The 22,912-nt window shown below is 36.2% G+C and overlaps 1 protein-coding gene across 2 annotated transcripts in view; it reads right to left on the bottom strand.

The window, feature by feature from the left end:
* Positions 1–22,912, bottom strand: part of DCHS2 (dachsous cadherin-related 2) — a 278,660-nt gene that overhangs the window by 43,412 nt on the left and 212,336 nt on the right. The gene's annotated exons all lie outside the window — the stretch shown is intronic.

Here is a 22,912-nt window from a genome sequence, read left to right on the forward strand (position 1 = left end):
ATATATATATATATATATACACACACACACACACATATATATATATGTGATTTATATACATAGCTATATATAAACCACAAACCAAAAATCTATAACAGATACAACACAAAACAAAGAAAGAAATCCAAATATAACACTAAGACAGTCATCACAAGGGCAGAGAGCAAAAAGAAAAAAGAACAGAAAGAACTACAAAAACACCCCCCAAACAATTAACAAAATGGCAATAAGACATACCTATCAATAATTACTTTAAATGTAAATGGACTAAATGCTCCAATCAAAGACATAGAGTGACTGAATTAATATAAAAACAAGACCCAAATATATTCTGCCTACAAGAGACCCGCTTCAATCTAAAGACACAAATAGATTTAAAGTAAGGGGATGGAAAAAACTATTACATGCAAATGAAAATGAAATGAAAGCAAGGGTAGCAGTACTTTATATCAGACAAAATAGGCTTTAAAACAAAGACAGTAATAAGAGACAAAGAGGGACATTACAGAATGATAAAATTATTATTCCAAGAAGATATAACAATTGTAAATATATATGCACCTAAAATAGGAGCACCTAAATATGTAAAGAAAATATTAACAGACATAAAAGGAGTAATTGACAGTAATACAATAATAGTAGCAGACTTTTAACACCCCATTTACCTCAATAGAGACCATCCAGACAGAAAATCAATAAGGATATACCAGCCTTAAGCAACACATTAGACCAGGTAGACTTAATAGATATGTATAGAACATTCCACACCAAAGCAGCAGAATACACATCATTTTCAAGTGCTCATCAATAGATGAATGGATAGAGAAGATGTAGTATATATGTGCAATGGAATATTGCTCAGCCTTAAAAAGAAGGAAATCTTGCCAGTTATGACAATATAGATGGAAATAAGTCAGGCAGAGACAGACAAATATTATAGGATTTCACTTACATGTGGAATCTAAAAAATAAAACAAATGAACAAACATAACCAAACAGAAACTGAATCATAGATACATACAAAGAACAAAGAGATGGTTGCCAGAGGGAGGAGAGAAATAGGTGAGGGAGATTACAAGGTACAAATTTCAGATACAAAATAAATGAGTCATGATTTTGAAATGTACAGTGTGGGAATATAGTCAATGATTATGTAAATCTTTGTATGGTGACAGATGACAACTAGAATTATAATGGTGATAATTTTGAAATGTACAGATATATCTAATTGCTGTGTCATGTACCAGGAACTAACATACTGTCGTAGGTCAATTATACTTCAAAAATGAACAAACAAACTCACATAAAAAAGATCAAACTTGTGGTTACCAGAGGCAGGGTCATGGTGGGTAGGGGAATTGGATGAAGGTGGTCAACAGGTACAAACTTCCAGTTACAGGATAAATAAATACTAGGAATGTGATGTACAGCAGATTAAATAGAATTAACACTGCTCTATATTACATATAAAAGTTGTTAGGAGAGTAAATGCTAAGAGCTCTCATCACAAGGAGAAATTTTTTTTTTCTATTTCTTTAGTTTTATATCTATATGAGATAATGGATGTTCACTAAACTTATTGTAGTAATCATTTCATAATGTATCTAAGTCAAATCATGATGCTGTACACCTTAAACTTATACAGTATTGTATGTTAATTATAGCTCAATAAAACTGGAAGAAAAATATTGTTCCTTTGTACACCTATTAAGTAGGTGCTTAATAAGTATGGAAAGATGGGAGGGAATAGAGGAGACAGAGAGAGGAAGTAAGGAAAAGAGGTGATCACTGAAGTGTTACAGGCTGGGAGATTAGAAAAATGCTTCTCTGCCTTCAGGACTGTTCTAAAACAACAGCAACTATTATTTTTTAAATTATTCAATGCAAGAACACCACTTCTGATAGTGGGATTTGCAGTAGTTGAAAAAAATAGCACCTATTCAAGATCTCTACTGGGTTTCCTCATTGAATCCTACTGTAGAGGGCCTAGGAACAAGCTTGAAACCCATCCTGATACAGTCCATAGTAGAGACAATCCCTAAATGAAGTCAAATTGACATATTTTTTTTCCAGGTAGGTAAAAGGTTTTCACTAAAAAGAAAAGAAGAAAGAAAAGGCCTTGGGACAGACAATATTTACCCCAGGAGCCTTTTCAACACTTAACACTCAAGAAAAGTGAAATGATCACTATAAATATTAAAGGAAACACATATGTGATATTCTCCACAAAACTGAAAATTCAGTGAAAAAGGCATAAAACAATATCCATAATGGAGAAAGAACACGGACACCAAAACTGGATGTGTTACTCTGTTTTAAAACATTATGTTTAAAATAAACTGTGACAAAGTTTAAAAATCATTTGTCAGAGTTTCGAAATAATTATTCTTTTCAAACCAGTTATGAAGTCATTCAGTCACAAAATAAAGGATTTTAATCAGTCCTTTTCAGTCAAGTTACTACATATGTTAAGAACTCTTAAATTGCATTATAATCTGATGCTTATTTTGTTACATTTCAGGAGACCTTGTTAATATAAGAATGTCTTACATTTATGGTAGGAATATGCCTTCACAGTACTGCAGTACATTTTATCTTCAGTGCTACATCACAATTCTGTGCTTCCTGATACAATTTATTTTTTAAACACAGGAAATTTTATTTCAACTGGCTTGTCACATATTCTTAACAATGGCAATAAGAAGAGAAACAGCCATAATGGCAAGATGTATGGTCTTGCTGACGGCCTTTTCTTCGTGGGTTAGAATGCTTATTACATGCCCAATCACAAAAGAAAACATGGAGATGGCTTGCATGTAAAAGAACAAAGATGAGTACAGAATTGCAAATAAGAATCACATATGGCCTCTCTCATGAAAGAAACAATCCTATTTTTATTGCAACTAAAATATTCATAATATCAAATGGAACAGTAGCACACAAAAAATATCATTCAATGAAAATACTACAAATTAGAAGCTGAGGTCAGCAAAGATTAAATCTGAGATTGCCTGAAAAAATAGGAAATAACTAAAGGGTCAGGAATTCTTCTAGGTCTTGCCTTATTGTACACATTTTAAGTAAAAGTCTGCCTCTGGGCATCTGGATAAAACTTACAATTACTGCTCATTTCACATCAAGGTAAAAATGGTAAAACATAAAAACCAATACTGAACCTTCCGACAAACAAAAGCCCAGGACCAGATGGCTTCACAGGCGAATTCTATCAAACATTTAGAGAAGAGCTAACACCTATACATCTCAAACTCTTCCAAAATATAGCAGTGGGAAGAATACTCCCAAACTCATTCTACAAAACCACCATCACCCTGATAACAAAACCAGACAAAGATGTCACAAAGAAAGAAAACTACAGGCCAATACCACTGATGAACATAGATACAAAAATCCCCAACAAAATACTAGCAAACAGAATCCAACAGCACATTAAAAGGATTATACACCATGATCAAGTGGGGTTTATCTCAGAAATGCAAGGATTCTTCAATATATGCAAATCAATTAATGTGATACACCATATTAACAAACTGAGGGATAAAAAACATATGATCATCTTAATAGATGCAGAAAAAGCTTTTGACAAAATTCAACACCCATTTATGATAAAAACCCTCCAGAAAGTAGGCATAGAGTGAACTTACCTCAACATAATAAAGGCCACATATGACAAAACCACAGCCAACACTGTCCTCAATGGCGAAAAACTGAAACCATTTCCAATAAAATCAGGAACAAGACAAGGTGGCCCACTCTCACCACTATTATTCAACATAGTTAGGAAAGTTTTAGCCACAGCAATCAGAGAAGAAAAAGAAATAAAAGGAATCCAAATCAGAAGAGAAGAAGTAAAACTGTCACTGTTTGCAGATGACATGACACTATACATAGAGAATCCTAAAGATGTTACCAGAAAACAACTAGAGCTAACCAATGAATTTGGTAAAGTAGCAGGATGCAAAATTAATGCACAGAAATCTCTTGCATTCCTATACACTAATGATGAAAAATATGAAAGAGAAATTAAGGAAACACTCACATTTACCATTGCAACACAAAGAATAAAATACCAAGGACTAAACCTACCTAAGGAGACAAAAGAACTGTATATAGAAAACTATTAGACACTGATGAAAGAAATTAAAGACGATACAAACAGATGGAGAGATATACCATAAATGGAGAAAAGACAGTCTCCTCAGTAAGTAATGGTGGGAAAACTGAACAGCTACATGTAAAAGAATGAAATTAGAACACTCCCTAACACCATACACAAAAATAAACTCAAAATGGATTAAAGACCTAAACATAATAAAGAAGATGTGGCACATATATATAATGGAATATTACTCACTCAACCATAAAAAGAAACAAAATTGAGTTATTTGTAATGAGGTGGATGGACCTAGAGTCTGTCATACAGAGTGAAGTCAGAAAGAGAAAAACAAATACCATATGCTAACCCACATATATGGAATCTAAAAGAAGAAAAAAAAAATGGTTCTGAAGAACTTAGGGTCGGGACAGGAATAAAGATGCAGATGTAGAGAATGGACTTGAGGACATGGGGAAGGAGAAGGGGAAGCTGGGCGAAGTGAGAGAGTGGCATGGACTTATACATACTACCAAATGTAAATGGATAGCTAGTGGGAAGCAGCTGCATAGCACAGGGAGATCAGCTCAGTGATTTGTGTCCACGGAGAGGGGTGGGATAGGGAGGGTGGGATGGAGATGCAAGAGGAAGGAGATATGGGGATATATGTATATGTATAGTTGATTAAGCAGAAACTAACATACCATTGTAAAGCAATTATTCTCCAATAAAGATGTTAAAAAAAATACTGTACCTTCAATTTCCATGAGGTGAGTGAAATATATAGAAGCATTTACCTTTTACATTTTCAGGAGTTTATGAATTTCATTTTAAGTCTAACATTGCATAAGAAAAGTATAACACAGTTAACGTTCTTGTTCTTTTCTTCTTTACAAAAATACTGTTAAAACACTACCACCACCTACAGCAACATTTAAAGACAGAATTATATAACAATAAACACAGTGGGAGTATAAAAATCAATATTTGTGGATATATTTAGGTAAAATAATTATGAGAACTTTTATTTAGAGTTGTCCTGAGTAAATAATTCTAGAGTTTTACTTTTGTTATTTCTAAGCAATGTAAGCATTTTCTTATAGATGACTGACTTGAGAAAGATTTTTTTAAACATTTGGATGACTTTTGAAATATCTATTATATCTTAAATGTCCAGCCACTGAAACACTTGAACATATTTCAATCATTTAAGAAAAAAAAGTGGGAGTCACATCAGCAAGATGACTGAATAGAAAACCTTAGATCTAGTCCCCAATAGAGATATAGTCTAACAACTACAGTAGATGGTCCAAAAAGTCTTTTTGAAAACTCCAGGCCAAAAGGGAGTGGGATGATTTATTCAAAGTGCTGAAAGAAAAAATTGTCACCAAGAATATTATATCTAACAAAACTGTCCTTCAAAAATGAAGAAGAAATAAAGACCTCCAATAAACAAAAGCTCAGAGAGTTCATCACCACTAGATCTGCCTCAGAAGAAATGCTGGAGGAAGTCCTTCAAGTTGAAATAAAAGGAGTCTAGATAGCAATGTGAAAGCATACAAAAATACAAAGTTCTTTGGTTAAGGTAAATCTACAGACAAATACCAAATCCTGTAACACTGTAGTGGTGGTACATAAATCACTTTTAATTCTGGTATAAAATTTAAAAGATAAAAACATTAAATATAACTTTAAGTAGAAAACTATGTTAATGGACCAACATATAAAAAGATATAACTTGTGAAACTGATATCATAAAGTGGGAGGGAGAAGTAAAGGAGAAGAGTTTTTGTATATGATTAAAGTTAAGTTGTTATCAGTTTAAAGTGGATTGCTAAAACTAGAAGATGTTTTATGTAATCCCCATGGTAACCACAAAGAAAACACCTATAGAAGAAACACAAAAGGAAATAAGAAGGAACTCAAAGCTTGACACTTCAAAATATCAGTGAAATACAAAGGAAGGCAGCAAGAGAACAAAAGAGGGACAAAGTAACTACAAAGCATACAGAAAACAATTTTAAAATGTCAATACTAAGTCCCTCCCAATCATAATTACTTTAAACATAAATGGATAAAAGTCCCCAATTTAAAAACACAGTGGCTGAATGGATTAAAAATAACCCACAAACTCCAACTACATACTGTCTAGAAGGTACTCATTTTAGGTATAAGGACACCCATAGGCTGAAAGTGAAAGGATGGAGAAAGATATTCCATGCAAATGGTACCCCAAAGACGACAGGGATGGCTGTACTTATATCAAACCAAATAGAGTTTAAGTCAAAGACTGCCATGAGACAAAGAAAGACATTATATTAAAAAAGGTCTATTCACCAAGAAGATGTAGCAATTTTAAGTATATGTGCACCTAACAGTAGAACACCTGAACATATGAAGCAAACATTGACAGAATTGAAGGGAGACATAGATAGTAACACAATAATAGTAGGATATTTCAATTCCCCACTTTCAATAATGGATATATCAACCAAACAAAAGGTCAATAAGGAATCAGAGGACTTGAACAACATTATAGACTAACTGGACCTAAGAGACATACACAGAAGACTTAACCCAACAGTAGCAGAATGCACATTCTCATGTGTATTGAACATTCCCAAGTGTATCCTCAAGAGCACATGGAACATTCTCCAGGGCATATCATATGTTAGGCCACAGAATCTGGACAAACTTGAGAAGATTATACCAACTATCTTTTCTGACTATGATGGAATGAAACTAGAAATAAACAACAAAGAAAAACTAGAAAATTTACAAATACATGGGGATTAAAGAACATGCTCTTTAACAACTAACAGGTCAAAGAAGAAACCTAAAGGAAAATTAGATAATATCTTGAGACAAATGAAACAAAAACACAACATATCAAAACATGAGATGTAGCAAAAGCAGTACTAAGAGGGAATTTTATAGCAGTAACTGCCTACATTAAAAAAGAAGAAAGATTGCAAATCAACAACATAGCTTTATACCTCAAGGATCTAGAAAAAGAGGAACAAACTGAAAACAAAGGAAGGAATAAAAAATAAAGATTAGAGTAGAAATAAATAAAAAGTATAAAAACAATTAAAAATCAATAAAACTATTTTTAAAAAGATCAGTAAAATTGACAATTCCTTAGCTAGAAAAGAAAAAAGAAGTGAGAAGCCTCAAATAAGAAAAATCAGAAATGTGAAAGGGGACACATTACAACTTATGCCATAGAAATAAAAAGTATCATAAGAGACTACTATGAACAATTATACACCAACAAACTAGATAACCTTGAAGAAATGGATACATTTATAGAAACATACACCCTACCAAAATCAAATCATGAAGAAAGAAAAAATCTGAACAGATCTGTAACTAGTTAGGAGATAGAATCAGTAATCAAAAACCTCCCAATAAAGAGGAACAGATGGCTTCACTGGTGAATTCTACCAAACACATAAAGAAGAATTAACACCAGTTCTTCTCAAACTCTTCCAATAAAATTAAAGAGGATAGAACACTTCCAAACTTATTTTGTGAGGCCAGCATTACTCTGATACCAAAACCAGACTGAGGCACTGCAAGAAAAGAAAACTACACACCAATAACCCTGGTGAATATAGATACAAAGATCCTCAACAAAGTATTAGCAAACTGAGTTAAACAGCATATTAAAATGATCAGGTGCCATAACCAATTGAGACTCATCCCTGGGATGCAATCATTGTTCAACATATGAAAATCAATCACTGTGATACACCACATTAATAGAACAAAGGATAAGAAAGCACAATACATGCAGAAAAAGTATTTGGCAAAATTCAACAGTCTCTCAGGATAAACACACTCAATAAACTAGAAGTATTATAAGGAAGTTACCACAAAATAATAAAGGTCACATATAAAAAAACCCCATAGGTAACAAACATCCTGCTCAATGGTGAAAAACAGAAAGCTTCTCTACTAAGCTCAGGAACAAGGCAATGATATCCACTCTTGCCACTTCTATGTGATATAGTACTGGAAATCCTAGTCAGGGAAATTAGGTTTTGAAATTAAAGGCATCCAAATCAAAAAAGAAGTAAAATTATCTCTGTTCTCATGACACGATGACATGATCTTATATGTAGAAAATCTTAACCATTCCACAAAAAATCAGTTGCATTTCTATGCACTAACCATGTATAATCGAACAAAAGAAATTAGGGAAACAATTCCAATTAATAGCATCAAAACATAATTAGTAATAAACGTACCCAAGGAGGTGAATGTCTTATACACTAAAAAGTACAAAACATTGTTAAAAGTAATGAAAGACAACCCAAATACATGGAGATACATTCTGTGTTCATGGAGTAGAAGACTTAATATTGTTAAAATGTTCATACTACTCAAAACAATCTACAGAATCAACACAATTCCTATCAAAATCCCAATGGCATTTTTTGCAGAGATAGAAAAAAACCTTAAAATTCTTATGAAATCTCAAAGTATTCTGGATAGCCAAAACAATCTTGAGAAAGAAAAGCAAAGCTGGAGTTCTCACATTCCTGAGTTAAAAACACATTACAAAGCTACAGTAATCAAAACAGTATGGTACTGATATACAGAGAGGTATACAGACCAATGGAACAGAATAGAGATGCCATAAATAAACTTTCACATATATTTTAAAATGATCTTTGACAAGGATGCCAAGGCTACACAATAGAGAAAGGATAGTCTGTTTAACAAATGGTGTTAAGAAAACTAGATAACTGCAAAATAAATGTATTTGAATATCTTACACCATAATTAAAAAATTAACTAAAAATGAATTTAAATCTCCTAGAAGAAAACATAGGGGTAAAACTTCATGACATTGGATTTGGCAATAATTTCTTGGATATGAGAGCAAAAATACAGGCAACAAAAGCAAAAATAGATGAATAGGACTACATCAAAATAAAAAGCTTCTATGCAGCAAAGGAAATAATCAACAGAGTGAAAAGCAATCTATGTAATGGGAGAAAATATTTGCAAATTATATATCTGATAAGGGGTTAATCTCCAAAATATATAAGGAACTCCTACAACTCAACAGAAAACAAAACCAATTGAAAAATGAAATGAACAAAGGGCTTGTATAGACATTTTTTCAAAGAAGATATACAAATGGCCCACTGGTTCATGAAAAGATGCTCAACATCACTAATCACCAAGGAAATACAAATCAAAACCACAGTGAGATGTCACCTCACACCAGTTAGGATGCCTGCTATCAAAAAAAACAAACAAAAAAAGAAAATACCAAGTGTCAATAAAGGTAAGGAGAAACTGGAACCCTTGTACACTGTTGGTGGGAATGTAAAATGGTATAGCCACTATAGAACACAGTGTGGATGATGCTCTAAAAATCAAAATTAGAACGACCATATGATCCAGCAATCCTACTTCTGGGTATATATCCAAAGAACTGAAAGCAGGATCTTAAAAACTTATCTGCACATCCATGTTCACTGTAACATTATTTACAAGAACCAAGAAGTAGAAACAAACTAAATGTCCTTAAGTGGATAAATGGATAAAGAAATGTGGTATAAACATACAATGGTATAGTACTCAACCTTAAAAAAGAAGGAAATCCTGTCTTATGGCACAACATTGATGGATATTATGTGAATTAGCCAGCCACAAAAAGACAAATACTGCATGTCTCCATTTATATAAATTATCTAAAATAGTCAAACCCTTAGAAGCAAAAAGTAGAATGGTGCTTGCTTGGAGTGGAGGGAGAGGAAAGAGTTGTTCATGAGTGTAGAGTTTCAGTTTTGAAAGATGAAAAAGTTGGAGAAATCCACTGCACAATGATATACATACTGTTAACACTACTGTACTGTGCACTTAAAAATGATAAATTTTATGTGTTTCTTACTACAGCCAAAAAAAAAAAAAAGAAGAGTTGATTTTTTTCCTTCCCACCTTCTCATCATCAAAAAATGACTGAACATAGGGCTTTACAAAAATTCTACCCCTGTGATGAGACAAAGCATGGAAAATGCTCAAAATGAGTAATTTTCCAAAATTTGTGAACAGATGAAAACTATGTTTGAAAATGTAAAAGACATGCAATCTTGAACACATTTGCTTTTGCGAACACCTAAGGAAATAATAGAGGAAGTCATAAAAAGTGCTTCTTGACTTTTCATATACTTTAGAGAAAGACACATGAGGAAGAAAACCAATATAGAATTAATACATGCAATGAGAAGTAAACAGTCTGAAATATATTTTTTAATGTAAATTACTGTAATCACTGTAATTTACAGTGTAACTGTAAATGGCTTCATTTAATCATTTTAAAATGCACTCATAACAACCTTGAGAAACGCAGTGCTAAAATGATTCCCGGAGGCCCCTACTTCCTCTCCAATTTTGTAATTTACAGAAAACTAAAACAGGAAGATTCAAAACATGAGCTTGAGAATTTTCACTGTTGCTTCGATGTTGGGTCAGACTCCAGATCTTGCCTGTGGACCGGCTGCTGCTGATCTCCCCTCATTTTCCAGCCATTCCCTGTCTAGGCTGCATCCCCAGGTTGATAATCAGACTTAATATTCCCTGCCCTTTTTTTTTTTTTTTTCTTTTAGCGTTACGCGGGCCTCCCACTGCTGTGGCCTCTCTCGTCGCGGAGCACAGGCTCCGGACGCGCAGGCCCAGCGGCCATGGCTCACGGGCCCAGCCGCTCCGAGGCATATGGGATCCTCCCGGACCGGGGCACGAACCCGCGTCCCCTGCATCGGCAGGCGGACTCCCAACCACTGCGCCACCAGGGAAGCCCTCCCTGCACTTTTAAGACCCATCCTTATTCTCCGTTCAGCTCCTGGAACCCAAAAGTCAGTCAGAATCCAGAGCCTGCACATGTCCAGAAAGAAAGGTTACACAATTTTTTATATGAGTGATCAACTTTGGTTATGAGATAGCACATTTCCAATTATTTCAAGAAACAAATAAAATGTGGCTCCCAAAATCTTAAAAATGTTTCACTTAGATTATAAGAAATGCCTTTTATGAGGTTAATTTTAACGAGTCCATTTGATTGCCACAGCAGCTCTTCAGGGAGACTGGACTGCTGCCCTCAAAATAATCTGAAAGTGGGGTCAGCCTCCACAAATGACAGGTACCGACTGAGACCAGAAAGCAATGAATGGAGATTCTGATATTTCTAAGTGCTTTGTTGTTTCTGACTTACATGTAAACGAAAATTCTTTCTAGACTTTAAAGTGCAGTAAATCACCAATGTCTAAAACTCTTTCAGCTTTCAAAAACAAAATAAAATAGCTCTCTGATCTTCAGGGTTCTTAAAGCTATTGCAACATTCCTTTCTGTCCCTTCATGGCCCAGCCTTGTCAAAAATGACTGAATTCCCCATCTCCACTTCACTCTGCACTCCTCTATACTCTGGTTTCTAAAAATATTAAATTCTAGCAACTTGGTGCTCTCCAAGGTTCACAATCCTCTCCAGAGCTGCTGAAGTCTGTTTGGCTGCACACGATTCTTATAAACAGCCACGGCCGACTCTTGTTCACTTAGGATGTCTCGGCTACTGGTCTTTATTCTTTGCCACATCCTGAACAATTTCAACAGAGTTTCAAACCTACTCCTCAGAATTTCCTTCCTGAACTCTTCCAGCCCGTCATTTTGCTAATTGTGTCATTCTCTTATCCTTTTATATTTGATGCACGGACTTACCTTTTCAGACATGCCTTCCTTTCTACCATGTTCTTACTTCCCTATGCCAAGATGATATCTTCAGACCATCTCAGGTAACACTCTTCCCAGCTCCACCGTGGAAAGGTTCTGTGAGCGCCGTAGTCCCACTCCCAGTGGGTGGTAGCCCCACCACCTCATTCAGTTCTGCTCTGGGGACAGGCCTCCAATTGAGCTAACAGCCACTTTTCAGTCCTTATCTTCCCAAACCTCAGCTGCAAATTAGATATGGTTAACCACTCCCTGCTTCTGGAATGTGCCACCTTCCTGTTTCTCTAACACCATCCTCCCAGGAATGGTCAGCAGTGCCTCGGCCTCTCCATCTCAATCTCTTCTGTAGATGCACTGCATCTCCAACTCCTGTAAGATACTGGCATTACTTTGGATTTCTTCTCAGCCCTCTCTCTATCTACCTTTACCCCTGACTTGCACACATAATTACATGGGAGCTTCTACCAATTCACAAGGTCTGTTCTATCTTCAAAGATTCTCATTTAATTGGTTTGGGGGTTGGGGGAGTTGATGTCCAGGTATCAGTAATTTTTAAAAGCTCCCCAGGTGTATCTACATGAAGCCAGGGTTGAGAACCCTGGGTCTAAATAATCAAGAAGTCCCACCGCGGCTGTCTTGGAAACACAGAGACCACCTTCCCTCTTGTCTTCCCCCACCACCGCAGTTTTACTTGGGCCCTGGTCATTCACCATGTGGGTTATACAGTACCCTTCTAACTCATCTCTCTTTCCCAAGGCACTCTTCTTCACAAGGCCTCCAAAGTGAGTTTTTTACAATACGAAAGTTTCTTTTGTCACTCTTTTGATAATTGAAAGGCCATCAGTGTCTCTCTGGTCCAGCTCATCATTGGAAATCTCATGAGAGCCTCTGTCTAGCTGTTCCAGATGATTTGCTGCACAGGATGGTAAACTCACCACATGCTCCTGAGTCCCCACGCCTTTGTGTGGACCACTTCCCCTGCCCAGAACTAAGTGTCTTCCTCATCTTTTTTTTTTTCTTTGGCTTGGTTTTATTCTCATTTGAGCATATCCATTTTGTTTTCTTAGAAGTATAACTGTTAAATGGTGAAATGAGTTCAATAAGAATTTGGTGAACACCTACTAGAAGCAAGCTCTTTTCTGGTTCTGTTCATAGTGGGAAGCTTCTCCCAGCTACTCTGGGCTGTACTTTCATCTCCATGTCTTACACTTATAACTGTTGGTAGCAATGAAGTAAAATGTTTTGGAGATTACAAAATGCTTATTTGGTCATCAAAACTATCTTGTAAGAGAAGAGATGAAAGAGATGTTCAAAGGTCTTTACAAGGATGACCACCCGTTTCCTATACCTTTAAAAAAATGAGTACTGAGCACACAACATTGTGTATACAGTCACCATTTATCTGGCATCCTCAAGAACAGAGATAAGAGTGCTCTTTAAGAACTTAAAATGAATGAAGCAGAGTTCAGTTTTACACAGTACAACTTAGATGTGCAAAAAAAAATAATTTCTATATTTCTTATGATGGGTCTAATATTCTTTAGGAGCCCCACCCTAATGGACAACAGAGAAAAATGGCCATCTTAACATGCTATTAATGTCATCTCAGTCTGTTCCCCTGAAACAGTACTTTCAGGTAACTTAGCAGCTTTGGGATGCATGCTCAGTCTTTGAGGCTCCCTCCCTGTTGCATTGCTGCTGCTCTGTAAGATGACACTGCTCGGGGGAGACTGGCAGTGATGAGGTGGGATCTTTGTGTGCTGTCCACTGGCTTTTAGAATTTGTCTTCAGGCAGTGAATCTCATCTTTCATGTCAACATGTACAGGCTCAGAACTCTACCCTACTAGCCTGGCCCCACTGCAGCTGTTTTTGATGTAGTTTTTTGATACTTGGCATGTTATGTAACCCTGCGTTTCAGCTGTCTACCCAACAGATTTGGGGAGGGGCTCATCTCATCACTTGCAGCCATGGTCCTCATGGCAGTCAGCTGGCCTGTACTATGCATTAATCTGTGTCCACAGTGGGAATGCTGGGACTATGGGGGGTCTTCTAGGCCTTGCAAGAGCCAAACAGGAATGGAACACTCACTTGTGCCTTCTTTTTACCTAAACACATTGCCCATTTTAGTCTGCTCCCACTAACTCATGTTAGAAAAAATCTACCCTGTGAGGCATTGTCCTCCCAGAGTTCCAAAGTGTCCTCTGCTTTTAGCTTTTCCTAGGCTGTCTCACTGGCTCCCTCCAGGATGACAGCTTCGGGGAAGGGGGGCCGGGATGCTTGTGGCTGACCACTTGTTTCCTACATCTTTTCTCATTGGCCTTCCTGCATTCCCCAGCAAGTAGATGGAATGGGTTTTCCTTTCCTTCCATGTGGCAGATTTCTTCAGGACCCAGCTTTGTTTATACTAAGGACCACCCATTTTGCTTGTCAAAGGCAGAATATTCTCTCTTTGCATTTTTGCTGTAACTATCCTAATGTATCCAGAACAAGTGGATGTCTCTTGCAGAATAGGTGGAAGGTCTTACCCCCAGACAGGCAATACAAATATGGTTCAAAAATATTAACCCTCAGGACAAGAACAGAGTTAGATGAATGACACTACTCAGCTTTAAGACTATAAAGCTACAGTAATCAAGATAGTGTGGTATTAGTGAAAGAACAGACAAATAGACCAATAGAAGCGAATAGAGAGCCCAAAATAGACCCATGTAAATACAGTCAATTGATCTTTGACAAAGGAGCAAAGGCAATACAATGGAGAGTCTTTTCAATAAATGGTGGTAGAACACCTAGGCTTCCACATGCCAAAAAAAAAAAAAAGAATCTGTACACAGACCTTCCACCCTTTAAAAAATTAACTCAACATGGGTTACAGACCTAAATTTAAAATGTTAAAATAAGAAACTCCTAGACACTGGAGGAAACCTAGGTGACTCGGTTTGGGGATAACTCTTTAGATACCACACTAAAGGCAGGATCCCTGAAAGATAGAATTAATACGTTGGTCTTTATTAAAATTAAAATTTTCTGCTCTGCAAAAGACAATGCCAAGAGAATTAAAAGACAAAACATATTCTGGGAGAAAATATTTGCAAAAGACATATCTGATAAAAGCCTGCTATCTAGAATATACAAAGAACTCTTAAAAGCCAACAATAAGAAAACAAACAACCTGATTAAAAATGGACAAAAGACCTTAAAAGACACTCAACAATGGAGATATACAGATGGAAAGTAAGCATATGAAAAGATGCTCCCTATCATATGTCATCAGGGAAATGCAAATTAAAATGAGATACAACCACACATCTATTAGAATGGCCAAAATATACAACACTGAAAGCACCATATGCTGGCAAGGATGTGGAGCAACAGGAACTCTCATTCATTGCTGTGGGAAATCAAAATGGTACAGCCACTTTGGAAGACAGTTTGGCATTTTCTCACAAAACTAGACATAGTCTAACCATAAGACCCAGGAATCAAACTCCTTGGAATTTACCCAAAGGAGTGGGAAATTTATGTCTATACAAAAACCTGTACATTGGTTTCTGTAGCAATTTTATTCGTAATTGTCAAAACTTGGAAGCTACCAAGATGTCCTTCAGTAGATGAATAGATAAATAAACTGCAATATCTAGACAATGGAATATTATTCAGTGCTGAAAAGAAATGAGCTATCAAGCAGTGAAAAGACATGGAAGAAACTTATGTGCATATTACTAAGTAAAAGAAGCTAATTTTAATAGGCTACATACTGTATGATTTCAACTATGTGACATTCTGCAAAAGGCAACATTATGGACACAATAACAAGATCAGTGGTTGTCTGGGTTTGGGGCTGGAGGTATGGGGGAAAGGATGAACAGACAGAGCATGTTTTTTTTTAGGGCAGTGAAACTACTCTGTATGATACTATAATGGTGGATACATGTCATTATACATTTGTCCAAGCCCATAGAATGTAAAACGACAAGGTTGAACCCTAATGTAAACTATAGACTTTGGGTCATTATGATGTATCAGTGTAGGTTCACTGATTTTAACAAGTGTGCCACTCTGGGAAGGATGCTGATAATGAGGGAAGGAATGCATGTACTGGGGCAAGGGGTACATGAGAAATCTCTGTATCTTCCCCTCAATTTTACTGTGTACCTAAACAGTCTTTAAAAAGTAGTTGTTAAAAAACATTAACCCTGTTACATCGCTAAACAAAATATAATGGTTCAGAAGAGAGTTATGCAAAATCACCTGAAAAAACAGAATCGTTCCCATGGCAGAAGGCTTGATGGAAGTGTTAAGATACCAAAAGAAGGTATGTGTGGCCAAAAGGAAGTCAATGAGCAAAAATGACACAAATGAACTTATTTAACAAAACAGACTCACAGACTTAGAAAACAAACTTGTGGTTACCAAAGGGAAAAGGTGGGGAGGGAGATAAATTAAGAGTTTGGGTTTAACATATACAAACTACTATATTTAAAATAGATAACCAACAAGGACCTACTGTATAGCACAGGGAACTCTGCTCAATATTCTGTAATAACCTAAATGGGAAAAGAATTTGAAAAAGAATAGATATATGTATAGGTATAACTGAATCACTTCGCTGTACACCTGAAACTAACACAACATTGTAAATCAAATCTACTCCAATATAAAATAAAAAAATTTTAAAGTAAAAAAATAAAAAGCAAGTTAATGAGCAATGGAAGGCCAGACAGTCATGAAGGCATCACAAAATTCTACTTGGCAGTGCTGCATGAGTTCTTTCTGAAGAAAGGGTAACACAGGCTGATGACATTCAACACTTGAATCACATCCTGCTTGAACTATTTAGGATTAACAAGCAACCTTCTGAGTACAGTTTGGGTTCCTGTGTCCTTTTTCCTACAAAGAGAGAGCTGGTCATCCTGACATGACTACTATAATCCACATGGCAATCATAGTTCTTCTGTAAATAAAGGAACGGCACTCTCGCTTATGTATCAGTCTCCTTCCTAACAGTTAGTAACGCCTAACCTCAGGGGAAGAACTCCCTGGTTTGTTAAGATGAGGCCTTGAGCCAGGTGACTGAGGCTCAGATGTGGGACTGGGGTTAATTTAGAAAAATGAAAAATTCCTTGTGAGATGTTCATCTTCTTTTGAGAGGATTTGACCTTGTAAGGCCTTTCTCCTTCTGTCTCCTCCAGAGCTATCTTAGAATCATAGGTAAGGTGATGGAATTTGACACTGTTTGACAATGGCTAGTTAGATGGCACTGATTCCAGTGAATTTCATTCCAAACAGGAGACTGGCCTTAAAGAATGGAATAGGAATCATAGATACTATTTGCTTCCCTCTTTTCATTATCATAAGTTATACGTTGGGCCCTGTTCCAAAGCTGTGGATGACATAGAGACAGCACTTCCAAAATTATGGGAACTCTATCACCTTGGAAAGTACAGTTCTTGCCTGGTTTGGGGACCAGGTGGAACAGAAAAGAGTGGTAGGGATTTAGAAACTGCAAATATTTCATTGCTGTTAAATAACTGCTAAGTAACAACTGGTTACTCTGGTGTGAATGTATAGCCAGCTAACTTTATAGAATTCAATCAAGGATTTGGGACAGAAAGAAGGTAACAATAACAATGAAAACTGTGACTAGTACCCTCACATGACTTCACTTGATCCTTACGGTTTCTCTGTGAGTCAGTTGTTATTATTTCCACTCTCTAGAAGGAGAAAGAGAACTTGCCCGTCCTGGGCAGGAGAGCAGTAGAGACTCACTCAGCTACATTAAGTCCTATCGCAATGTCCATACTCCACGTACATGCACCCCACCTTACTGACAGTAGGAGCCAGAATTCTGGAACAATTGCCAAAGGGCCAGAAGAAAGGTTTTCCTCCAAAATATCAAGATCTAATTTGTTTATGAGACAATAGTAAATATATTTTACTAGTTAGAATGCACTCCTGTATCATCATCATGTTTTCATTTTATCTCAAGACTTTTAATGTCTGACTATTCCATTTTTAATCAGGCAATTCATAATTTCAATGTTTCCTCTCTAGTAATTATTAAAAATGCATGAAGTTGTGAAAAGTCCACATTGGGGACTATGGTTGCTGATTCACCCTCATTGGTATAAACAAAGCTCTGGAAGTGGAAAAGAAGAAATAAAAGCTGGCTTCTAGAAGGTTCATTTAAATGGTTTAATGGATTGGAATGTCACAGACAACCAAGTGGTTTATATTTCACTTCAAAAAGATTCAGAATGGTTATATTTCGTCTCATGTGGGTAAAAAAGGAACAGCAAGTGGTAAGGGTAAAGAGTGGGGAATCATTTGGGCTTCAGCTTTTCTTGTCACCTTGCTGTATGGCCAGCCTCTCCCTTACAGGCAACTGGCACGTTCTGAAATGACTCTTTCTGTGAATAAATGAACATTTCATGACTTAAAGAGACCTTACCTACTGAAGGGTTTCTTCTAAAATGCTATAAACTATAAAAAATTATATATACGTATGTATATATATATATATATATATATAAATCTATTTTTGAACTATGTACTGTTTTAAACAATTGAAGTGTTAAGTTTAATGAAAATTATATATACGTATGTGTATATATATATATATAAATCTATTATTGAACTATGTACTGTTTTAAACAATTGAAGTGTTAAGTTTAATGAAAATTATATATACGTATGTGTATATATATATATATAAATCTATTATTGAACTATGTACTGTTTTAAACAATTGAAGTGTTAAGTTTAATGTTGTTAATAGATGAAAATAATGTCAATCAAAACTCAAACGTGTGGGCTTTCCAAGAAAGAAATGTTAAACAAATATAAATACATTAGAGTTATTTATTTTAACGTTTTATTTTCTTTAAAAAAATCTAAATGTTAAAAGCAGTTTAGGGTAATAGGATTTATGATGATACAGAACGTAATTCACTCGGGATGTCAGGCGGTGCCTGCCGGATGGGATGCTTGAGTGAGCCACAGATGATGTGAGCTTCCAATAGGCACATATGTTTCCTTTGAAAATAAAGATTAAAATTGCAGATGTATTTGGGACAGAAATAATTCTGGAAGTTATAAAATGCTATTAAATAATGTATATCAAGGCCATTTAACACTGATCAATGGGTTTGCAATCTCTTAAAACCACTGGAATCCAAATTTTAAAAAATCACCTTCTGGTGTCCATGATATGATCTGGCAATATGTACGAAATTCATGCTCCAGGTAAAGCTTTGGCCAGCTTGAAATATTTGGGGCATATGTCAATCAGTACGTTACACACTTTGTTGTCGTTGTTCACTGGGGCCTAGGGAATCCTGACGACCCTGGTGTAGGTTAGCTGAATCTAATCAGATTCAACAGCCTTCTTAACCACCATCCTTTCCTCCTCTCGTTCTCCTTCCTGTCATATGCTGCAGCTTTTAGGTTACTCTCCCCTTAGCCTCCATGCCCTTCACATGTCATAGCTACTCTTCAAAGCAAGGTCCCAACCCATTGCTTCTGATGTCTTGAAAAGTACACCTACCTGGATATTTATGGGTACCATATGCTGTATTACTGCCAGGTATTAACCTTGCTTATGTGTAAGATTTAATAAACAAATTTTAAGAGTGTTAAGTTCTATTAAAAAGGTAGAAGTCAAATTTAGTTCAGTAATTCTAAATACAAGAGGACTAAGAAGGACAACTCTAATCAGAGGTCAAAGAAAACACAATGATGCGATAGCAGAATAGAGGCTTCTGCCCATGTATTCTTTAGCTTTCCTGAATGAACTGAAACAGGAGGCCCACCTTCAGAGGTAAGAAAGTAATTTAGTCTTCACTGTCTTCTGCCCTAGTTTAATTTTTTATCTCAGACCAGGTTACTCTTTGCCACATTGATTACTCCCAACTGTTACGGCTGGGGGTAGACAGAAGGTTAAGTGATGGGAAATAGACCAAAGTAGGGGTAGTTTCCTTCCCGTAAAGGCAACCGCTACCGACAGAGTGAGTCTCGGACACAGAAATGAATGGCGCACTGCAAAGATGAAAACAGGTGAATAATTTCCCCTTCCACAGCAGTTTTTATTAGGGTTATTATTAAATCATTTCTGAATTCAACCACAAATATTATTATACTTACTAACCCATAACTTAATGTCATACCGAAATATTTTCTTTGGGGTGCTTTAGATATTGACTTTTATTTAGGTTTAATCCTGCAAACAAATTAATCGTGGGTGACTTGAGAAAGGATATCTTTTTGTTGGTTTGTTTGTGATTTTTTTGTGTTACGCAGGCTTCTCACTGTTGTGGCCTCTCCTGTTGCGGAGCGACAGGCTCCGGACGCGCAGGCTCAGCGGCCACGGCTCACGGGCACAGCCGCTCCGCGGCATGTGGGATCTTCCCGGACTGGGGCACGAACCCGTGTCCCCTGCATCGGCAGGTGGACTCTCAACCACTGCGCCACCAGGGATATCTTTATTAGGAAATGGCCAGGTACATTACTCAATTTTTAGAAATTTCATTTACTAATGTGAAAAAGTGTGACACAACGATGAGTCCTGTGCCAATTCTTTTGAGTGATAATTTATTTAATGCCTACTACTCTGCAGAATTTATATTGGATGAGAATGTTCATTAGCCGTGGTTGGAGATCTCATTATGTGAAGAATAAGTGAAGAACTAGAGACAGGAAAACTATTTTGAGTAAAAGCCAAAGACCCCCCAGTGATCTACAAGGCCCTGCCTGGTCCATTTGCTTCTGACATTCATTTTTTACCATTCTTCACTTTGCTTACTCTGCTTCAGTCACACAGTCCTCTTTACTGTTCTTTGAGCAAACCAGGCGGGTTCCCACTGGATTTCTCCTTTTTTTTTTTTCGGAAATGCTCTTCCCCCAAATGTACGAATGGCTACCTCCTCTCTTTAAGTCTTTGCCCAAATGTCACTTGCTCAATGATGCCTGCCCTAACCTGCTGTCTAAAATTGCATTTGTGCCTCCCCCAGCACCCCTTGTTCTGCTTCTTTATACCATAGCTCTTAACACCGTCTAACATACACTATATTTTATTTATTTATTACGTTCATTGATATTGTCTCTTTACCCCTGATAGAATGTAAGCCTCACAAGGACAAGCACCTTTGTCTTTTAGCTCACTAACATATCCCAGTAGAAGAGGACCTGGCACAAAATACGCAATAAAAACTTTGTTGAAGGAGCAAATAAAATATCTGAAGAGTGACTGTGTAGATCAGTGGAGTGCTCCAGAGGGCAGGACTAGGATTTATGGACAGACATAAAAGAGGCAGATCTGGGTTTAATGCAGGAATGACTTTTCACATGAGAGGGTTTTCCAACATTGTCATGCAACCAAATCACCTGCAGAGTTTGTTAAAAACAGCAGTTCCTGGACCCCAGATCTACTGAAGCAGAAACTTCAGGGATCATCACAGAGTGTCTGTTTCACACACACGTTCAAGAACCACTGTCCTAAACTTTCAGTCACTGAAATATTCAAGTAGAGACTGAAAGGTCATGGGTCAAGGGTATTTAGGAAAAAAAATGTTTATATGTTCATTGCAGACAAAAGCTGGGCTCAAAATTTCTATGATTTTATCAGATCAATTTCAAGATTGATTCATATATTTTGTGCTGTATTATTTAGAAAATGTCACCTTTCCTTTCTATCAGGTTCTGCTCTGGGGTTGGGATGTATACCTCTCCAGAGGTACAGAAACAGAGCTCTAAGGAGTATCTCATGTTATTTAACATTTAACTCTTACGCAGAAATCTCATCACACCTAAGTATATGGGTGGACATTTCTAGTTATTTTCGCTATTATTTCATTTAATGAAGCTAATTGCAATTTACCCTTAATTATGTTTAGAATCAATAAGAGGCCTTCCAAATAAGCAGCCCATGAGATAACCATAATTCAAAAGAAGATCAAAGGTTAATAATCTGCAACTGAGAAGAACCCTAATTTGACATTCAATATGAAATTGAATATTCTCTTTTCATAAAGAATATAACGTGTAACAAAATATTTTCACTATGGAATATATAGATCAATTACAGAAAAATGAAGGTTGCCTTTTAAATAGTGGTTGTTGTAGGTACGGATAAAGTGAAACTGAATCCAAAATGACAAAACAAAAACAAAAAATGACTGGAGAAAGCAAACAGCACAAATCAAACTGTCGCAGGCAAACTCCTTCTCTCCCAAGCCCTGGAGTCCATGTGCTTTGCCCTTTGGCTGGCTGAAAGGTTCAGAAGATTTATTTCTCAACTCTCTAGTTAGATATAATTACTTAGATTGGATTTCTTTCAATCCACAACTATATAGAAATGGGTTTTTTTGCTTTGGGCTAGAAAGATCATTTAAATTAATTTTTTTTATGTTTCCCATTATGGCATACATTTTTTTTTTTTTTTTTTTTTTTTTACCACCAGGGAAGCCCTATGGCGTACATTTGAGTAGGGAAATAACTGAAAAATATTTTAGCATTATGAGGAAAAATAGTTACCATTCACTGAAGCTTGTTCTGAGTAGTATAATCTGTGCCAAATTCTTTGAAGATCAGATATTACTGCACTGTTTGAAAGCAATGCTGACTGTATCAAAATGAAGTATAATATAAAATGAAGTATAATAATAACAGCAGTTCCCATATATTACATGTTGATTCTGAGTCAGATACTGTTTTAAGTGCTTTATATGAACTGGCTTATTCAGTCTTATACCCTAATGAGGTAGGCACCAAACTTATCCTTAATTTGCAGATTAGGAAACTGAGGCAGAGACATCCAGCTGCCCAAGGACACAATGACAGTCACTGAACCACAACATACTTCACCTTTCATTGTACTTCTAGGAAAGTACTTTAGGAAATGTACAGTTGTTCAGAATTCATAAACATTTAAATAAAAGGGTTTTTATTTGAGATTTTAAATTTAAGTTAAACTTTATGAGCCTTGAATAATTTATCTTTCAGTATTTTTACTACCTTTTGCTGTCTTTAAAGGGGAGTGTGTGTGCATGCTTTACTGTATTTGAGTG

Source organism: Neophocaena asiaeorientalis, unplaced genomic scaffold, assembly GCF_003031525.2.
Source record: "Neophocaena asiaeorientalis asiaeorientalis breed wild unplaced genomic scaffold, Neophocaena_asiaeorientalis_V1.1 scaffold938, whole genome shotgun sequence".
Taxonomy (NCBI): Eukaryota; Metazoa; Chordata; class Mammalia; order Artiodactyla; family Phocoenidae; genus Neophocaena; species Neophocaena asiaeorientalis.